The sequence below is a fragment of the Oryza brachyantha genome, chromosome 11 (genome assembly GCF_000231095.2).
Source record: "Oryza brachyantha chromosome 11, ObraRS2, whole genome shotgun sequence".
Lineage (NCBI taxonomy): Eukaryota > Viridiplantae > Streptophyta > Magnoliopsida > Poales > Poaceae > Oryza > Oryza brachyantha.
In genome coordinates, this window is record NC_023173.2 from 4,785,415 (window position 1) to 4,793,847 (window position 8,433).

Genomic DNA, 8,433 nt, shown 5'->3' on the forward strand with positions numbered 1-8,433 from the left:
CACTCGAGGAGGAAGAAGAGAACGGTGAGCGACGCCCTGATAGATGAACGCTGGATACAAAACATCAGACACAACATGTCTCTAGATCTCATCCAAGAGTTCATGACGATCTGGTTAGCTTTAAATGACAGTGTTATTACCCTCACGCCAGGTACTCCGGATACCATATCCTGGAATGTAGCTAGCAGCGGTGTGTATTCAGCCAAATCAGCATAACTGATGCAATTCGCCCCGAATGAAACGCCATCGGCAATCAAACGCATCTGGAGGACTTGGGCCCCATCCAAATGCAAGATGATTTGGACAGCCGACAGATTACAACTTAGGAAATGGCCTAACAATTATTTCTGTCAGTTATGCTTTAGGAATTTGGAAACAGTAGAACATCTCTTCAAGGATTGTCCGGTAACAAAGGAACTCTGGAATGCAGTATCCCCGGTCATAGGCTATACAAATAGCACAGATGGGTCTTCGGATGATGGCGGCCTCACACACTGGTGGGAACAGTGCGGATCGCAGCACACGAAACAACGGTCCAAGGCGGTAAGAACCGTACAAATACTTATGGCCTGGGAATTATGGAGTGAGAGGAATAGAAGAATTTTCAGAGGGGTGTTCTCTAATCACCAACAAATGCTGACACGAGTGCAGGATGAGATCAGGCTGTGGGCGCAGTGTGGCGCAAAGCATCTTCTGAGAGTAGACAGTTAATCTCCGTGTCCTGCTGCTTCTTCTAGCCGCAGGAGCAGGGAGCCGCTTCAGGCTCTGTTTCTTTTTTTTTTTCCCCGTTTTTGCTTTCCTTTCTCCTTGGCTTAGGCCTCTGTTGTAATTATTGCTCTCCTTCTTAATATATCACCAGCCCAAGGCTGGCTAAGGTTTCAAAAAAAAAAAAAGTGATGACGACAGTGAGGAGGGTGATGATGAGGCCAACAGCTGCACTCGAGGCAATGTTCTTTTACCTTCATTAAACCAGATAAACAAAATTGAGATTAAGGAGTATATATATCACTGGTTTGGTTTGTTTGAACAATGAGATTATTAAGGAGTATATCACCGCATGGTTTGGTTTGTTTGAACAGAGTTACAACTCACAAGAAGGGAGTATTTTGGTGCTGTACTTGAACTCGCTGCAGCTTTTCCTCTCTTATTCATACAATATAAGGGAACTACAAACATATATACTAGCGTCAGGCCACAGAATCCATCGTACGAACGTACGTGATACGATCAATATTTCGCGATGTGTGCCATCCAAACAGAGGCGAAGAAAAAACAAACAGGGATCGATCGGAACATGTGATATATATGATGCAAGATCACTACATGCAAACGAAAGTTGGTCATCCTCCGCTAATTCTTCAACAGCAGAAAGGACTCCCGGTGCCATGTGGCGTCGGCGGCGGCGGCCCGTGGCCCCTTCGGTCACCGAGCATCCTCCTCCCTGCTTTCTCCTTGCTCTGCGACGACGGCGGCGCCGCTGGCGCTGCAGCCATGCATCACGGCGAGAAGCAGCACGGCTAGGAGCAGCAGCTTGATACCGTCAGGAAGACGAAGACCACGGCGACCCAAGGTGGTGATGGGCATGGCGCGTATCAGCTATTCTCTACTACTCGAGCAATTAATTCAGCTAAGCTGTAGCTGTGCCTCTGCATCTATGGAGCTTTAATTCTAGCTCTATCTTGAGTGATTATTGCATGCTGACTCAGCTCGATCATGAGCGGAATCGCGGGTCAATTAATGGTCAATTGGTCAGCTACCATGATCGGGTGGCGGTCCGAAGGAGTCAATGGTTTTTAGTTTCTGACCAACTAGCTCGATATATCGACAACCGCGACGAATACGTACAGGACACCCGTACGTACCAAACAGCAGCATCTAATTAATTAGCACCATACAAAATGGGATATGCAAAATAATTGGAAATTTATTGTTTCCTGTGACTCTTTATACCATCCGTCCAAATAGCAGAAACAATCTAGACATAGTACACATCTAAGAATTTATACTCGCAAGGTGTCTCTTTTAGGACGGAGGAGTACCTAGGTAATATTACACTAGCAATATATCTATGCTAACATTATGGTACCATAATATTTATATATCATTTAATTTTATGTTAATTAAATTACTTTTTCTAAAATGTCTAATTGTGCTTTAATTCGATTTAAGTCATATATTAGTTAAACATACAATATGCTAATGAACGGTGACATTTGATAATGAAAATTAATTAATTAAAGTAAAATTTATGTTTGGACATTGTACAGTTTTATCTATTACATTCATATTCAACCAAACGAATTTCATGGCCGTATGCGTACCATTCACCATGCTACGAAGGCATTCGTATACTAAAAATGAACTAAATATGAATATTTTAGAAGATATGCGTATGACTCTTTAATACAATGCAACTCAGACATATCTTCTAGTTCATGTAAAATAAAGTATTTAGATAAATTCGTACAATCGCATTGAACAACATTCTTTTATCACAATTTAACAAGAAATCTACAACAAATCATAAGCCAGGTAAAAGAAAAACTTAATGATAAATCTTAATCATATGAAATTTAGAAATCTAATTATGTATAAAATAATTAATCTTACAAATTTCTAAAACTCAACAAGCTGCAGCTTCATAACTTTTAGTAATTATAGAAACACACACAATATATAGCATAATTATAGGAGTTATATACATATGAAAAATATATATATTTATATTTTATAGAAGGTTTATAATATATAAAAGGAATTTTTATATGCATGACAGTGGAGGATATAGAGTCGATCTGGGCCATTCGATTGATGTAGATAATTTTAGATCGTTAGATTTATCTCATATGTCATAAATCATATCACTTGGTGCACTATATACGATAATCTGTAGTTTCTACGATTTGCGCCGGTTCTCTTCCTGTAGCAATACCAACCGTAGCCGATCGAACAAAATCTCCGCATGATTAGAGAATATTTCTCTCTTTCAAAATTATATCATAACAACATGCTTATCTACTCCTTTGAACATATCGTTATATTCCAAGCTAGTTAAATAAGTCAACACGTCTTCATCAGCCATAATTCCATAAAACTCAGATGTCGGAAATGTCACGTCGGATATTTGATTAGATGTCGGAAGGGGTTTTCGGACACGAATGAAAAAACGAATTTCACGGCTAGTCTAGAAACTGTGAGACAAATTTTTTGAGCCTAATTAATCTGTCATCAGCACGTGTTGGTTACTGTAGCACATATGGCTAATCATAGACTAATTAGGCTCAAAAGATTCGTCTTTAGATTTTTTTCGTAACAGTGCAATTAGTTTTTTGTTTCATCAATGTTTAAGGTATCTAAAGATTCGATGTGATGTTTTTGAAAAAAAATAGGAACTAAATAGGCATATATATGCACCCACCTACCATCCATCACATCCTTTGAAACGAACAAAATTATTGATAAAATTTTTTATCATCCTTAAAAAAATACCTCAAAGTACCCTGTTTTTCAGAATAAAAATTCAGTATCTTAGCATATAATGTATTTTAAGGTACTAGAATTTTTAACTTAAATTTTGGGTACCTTAAGGAATTTCGTAAGGATGGTAAAAGAACTCATACAGGTAACTTATAATTGACGGTATATGAAAATATATGCTAGCTTCATTGTTCTATGTTTTCTATTATTTTTCCTCATGTAAATATTTGCTTTAATTAAAATCCCCCCACCCCCCGGGTGCTCGCATGCCTACCAACACGACTGGGTTAATTGCATGATACTTCCACACATTATTTTGAACTACTCAGAAATGATATTACAATTTGTTACACCGAAACCGATCTAGATTAAGACAGTAAGGTTTGTGGAAACGAGAATGCCCACATTATAAAAACATGTTAACTGGCACATGAAGAGTTTGGATGAATAGTGGCCATTGGATCAAAGGGGTAATGCAGTTTAGAAAAAGCAAACGAGAGGGGGTATAAATATATGGTTTGTAGTGCGGATCCTCTCAGTCCTCTGTAATTGTGAGGCCAGTCAATATTCTATAAATAATTTGACCTTACTGTGCTCACCGGTTTCATGATCACTTGCTCCACGACACTAACTAAACTACACCTTGAATGCTAATGTCCTGAGAGTCCAAACCGTAGCACTTGGCATCACCTTTATCCCATCCCGTGTTAGCACGAGCGCAAGGCTAAGGAAGCTTGAAGGAGTATGGCTGAGGTCCTGCGTGGAGGAGTGAACAACAACGAACCATATCTATAAGATCATAGTTATGATCTATATTTTGTGATGAACAATTGGCTTGTAAATTGATAGAATTTGGTTTGGAAACGGTTATGGTGTTGGTGTGAGTGTGTGTGACTAATGTAGGTCAGGTTACGATATCTGCGCCCGAAAACGGTTTGTGTGCAGGTGACTTGAGGTCAACTGTGGTCAATGGCGAGGACCATCACTAGATTCAGGGAGGAACTGAGGTCTGGATGGTCGGGATGAGGACCATGACTAAGTTCAGGGAGAAACCGAGGTCTGAATGGTCAGGATGTCATGTGACATGGTTGGATAGAGTCGTGATCCTTGAAAGTCAATATCGGTCAACGGCGGTGGGGTCGTGACTAAGCTCAGGGAGGAGCTGAGGTCCGGACAATCGAGTATGCTGGGTGACGATATTGAATACGAGGTGGCACATGGTGGAGGAACACCGTGTGGGATAAAATCGTAACGGGCTTCACATGTTGTATGTGTAAGCGCCGGAAAAATAGTGAGGTAAATTGGATCAAAATCGGATGAGAAAAAGGAAAAGGAGTTGGGCGGGTACTGTAGCCGTGTGGGTTACTGTAGCGAAGCCGGACCACTGTAGCAGAATCGGATTGCTGTAGCACCGGTTCGATTACTGTAGCGTGGAAGGTAAAATTGGATTGCAGTTGGAGATGAGTCCTACTAGGATAAGGAGTCTGATTTCTAGTCAGATATAGTTTTTGTTGATATAAATAGTTAAACATACAATATGCTAATGAACGGTGACATTTGATAATGAAAATTAATTAATTAAAGTAAAATTTATGTTTGGACATTGTACAGTTTTATCTATCACAGTCATATTCAACCAAACGAATTTCATGGCAGTATGCGTACCATTCACCATGCTACGAACGCATTTGTATACTAAAAATGGACTAAATATGAATATTTTAGAAGATATGCGTATGACTCTTTAATACAATGCAATTCAGACATATCTTCTAGTTCATGTAAAATAAAGTATTTAGATAAATTCGTACAATCGCATTGAACAACATTCGTACAATGCAATTCAGACATATCTTTTAAGTTTTGGTTTTATCTACTATTCACTTTCTCTGATAGACACGTTTAACTCTGTTTTGATGCTACGATATCTTGTGCAGGTTAACGAAGCTTGAAGGGAGGGCGGATGTGTCCGGGAACTGACAGGCCGAGCTAGAGGCGATGGACTGGTGGAGGGAGGCACGGCGCAACCGAGGAGAGCAAATGGGTGCGCCATTCGATGGGCCAGGAGCCGTACACAACGAGGAGCTCATCAACCTCCTTGGCAGCGAGGGAGGCGAACCAGAACACGACGACGTCAGGATGTACGAAGGCGAGGTGCCCGGAGGAGAGGTGCGTGCGGAGGCGATGGGTGTTGGGAATAGTCTCATGTTTAGGTGAAGTGGCATTAACTTAAAAGGTGAGGAGTCTCTTCTTATCTTATGGGCTAGCTTTAGGGTGTGAAATGATTCCTCCCGATTATACCAGCGTCTTCTGGTTTTGGAGCAACAAGTGTACCAGAACGGATTCTTCTCGTTCTCCAATCCAAATCGATCCTCTTCGCCGGCAGTGGGGCTGATGGATCGGTTTTGATCCTGTTTCTTTTTATTACTGTTATATTACTCTTTGAGGATAAATTTGATAATTTGGCATTTTCTTTGTTGACCAATTGTTTATATTAACACTCGTAAATATAATATGTGATCATCTGAGTCAATGACAGTGGGCTGCGATATCGAATAATCTAGCCTCAATCTTAAGAGTGTAAAAAAAAATCAAATCGCTCCTCTTTGAGTGGTTCTTTAGTTGATCGATCTTTTTAGTCAGCCAAACAAAAAAAACAGTTAGCTAAATTTTGATATTTTTTTGGGACGGATGTAGTAGTTAACAATTGGAAGAAATATAAATTCTTTCTCATTCTACATATGTAAATTTCATATCTAATTATTTACCTAGACTTTTAGTTCGGTAATATTATCACTGTTTATAATACGTATGTTTCGTATGCGGTATAGCTATCTACCTATTTATTTTGTATTATCATGTGTTTTTATTTACATTACATTATACATTATAAAAAAATCTTAAAATTATATATATATATATATATTTGTCTTTTCCGTAATTACTAGTCAATTGGTCCACTACTTGCTGCTCAACGCCATGTTCAGAACATAGGCTGGCTGCCCCTCCACAGCGCCTGCATGCTCATATCACTAATTCCTGCTTGTGGTAACCGTTATAACTAAGCCAGATCCTTTGCAGCATTGCATGTGTAGTACTGCAGAGGATTCCATCTAGTTATAACTGTGTTGCTTGAAATTGAAATACAGTGTTTTGGTTTTTTTTTTAAAAAAAACAATGGCCACCGTATGTTAGGAACCATAAGAGGTTCCTATATTTAAGATCCTCGTTTTAACATAGTTGGGTGGTTCTAGCACTAAAAGTAACTACTAGAATGTGGACCCGCACGAAACTCTGGTAAATGGTATTCGGTCCATTTATATGGAGCTAGAAATCCCAGTCGATTAGCATAACCCGAGTTAACAAGGTAAACTTATCTTCTTAGCATAAAAACACGATTGTTAAAAATTTATATGTGACTTTACCAAGTGGATGAGGGAAGATAGCAGCATATTTGTGCAACATACCGGTTTGTTTCATGTCGTGTGCATTGCTCGACCTCGGTGGATGGCGGATGTCATGCCAATCGATCGATGTGTAGGACACGATGAGTGCTTGAGTATTGTCGCGCTTAAACACCAAAGGACTTGTGTCTCGCTTGCTTGGACACCACCTAGATTCGTGATCGATCTCGACGAATTGACTTTGATGAGAGACGACAATGGGATGCATCAGCAGTTGGCTCGGATTTAGGGTGCCCCCAACTCGTTGAGATTAATTCAACAAAACGACGACTAAATAAAGCACACCTTTGCCAACTCGCCTTCGGACCAGATAGAATTGACGATGAATAACGGAGGTAGATGAATCTCAATGCTCTAATACCATTTGTTAGAAAAAAAAATATATGGACAATGTAGACACATAATTTTACGTAAAAGACCTTACAAGAAAAAACCACCGGCGCTGACCAACAACCACCGCTATAAGAAAACAATAACAATGTTGGGAAATACATTGTAATCTGGAAACACACAATCCAAATTTTAATATGCAATCTTTTCATGTCCTTGAGCTAATTGTAGACCAAACTCCCAAAAGATGGACTCAGGGTGGGTCAAAATGGATTCTCATCTTTGATAGTCTCAACTTCATTAATATATGGACCTGGTTTGATCCTTGAAGAACATGCAATGCCGAAGGCCAAGGTGCTTTTTCTCGGATTACTTAGGCACATTTGAAGCATATTATGCACATGGAGGTTTTGGGCTTGGAATCCGACACCTCTCTCCTCTCTTCAACTGTTCTATCTTTGCATTGGAGTTAAGTGAAATATAAATGTGTACCAGAGATAAGGGATGTTGTGATATTGAACCTTTGGGGTAGCTAGAGTAGCCAAATCTTTCACCCCTATCTTTGTGCTTCTGTTTATACATATATATACGTCAAAATTTAAATTTTTAATCCTAAATTTTTACTAAAGTTTATTTTATTTTTCAGTATTGACTTTTAGATCACTAGAAATACTTGTATAAAAGATTTATTCACAAATTATTTTTCCTTCACATATGTCATTTGTTTTTTTCATAACAACCCCCCACCCCTCTTATCTCTGGTTTATGGTTTATCTTATGAAGTGTCCTCAAACAAATATCACAGTGCTTAAGTTACAACAGAGGGAGTTACGATCTTCTACGGTAGTGTAGGCTGGCATGTGAACCACATGTCAGCCTACAGTACTGCACATACAGTACCACACCACAGAGGATCCTATTTGCAACAGAGAATATCAACCGTCATAGAGTTAATGACGACTGACGGTGGTGTTCTTAAAAAATTAAGTCATGGTAATGACCTCATCACAAGAAAACAGTTATTTGTAGTATGACCTTTGGCTCATTGGTAATGAACTCGTCCCAAGTGTTGCTTGTCCGACTTGATTGCTCATATTCAAACCATTAACTTGAAAAAGGAAAAAAAAAAGAGTGAAGCAACACTTTGATGCATTTCATCAAA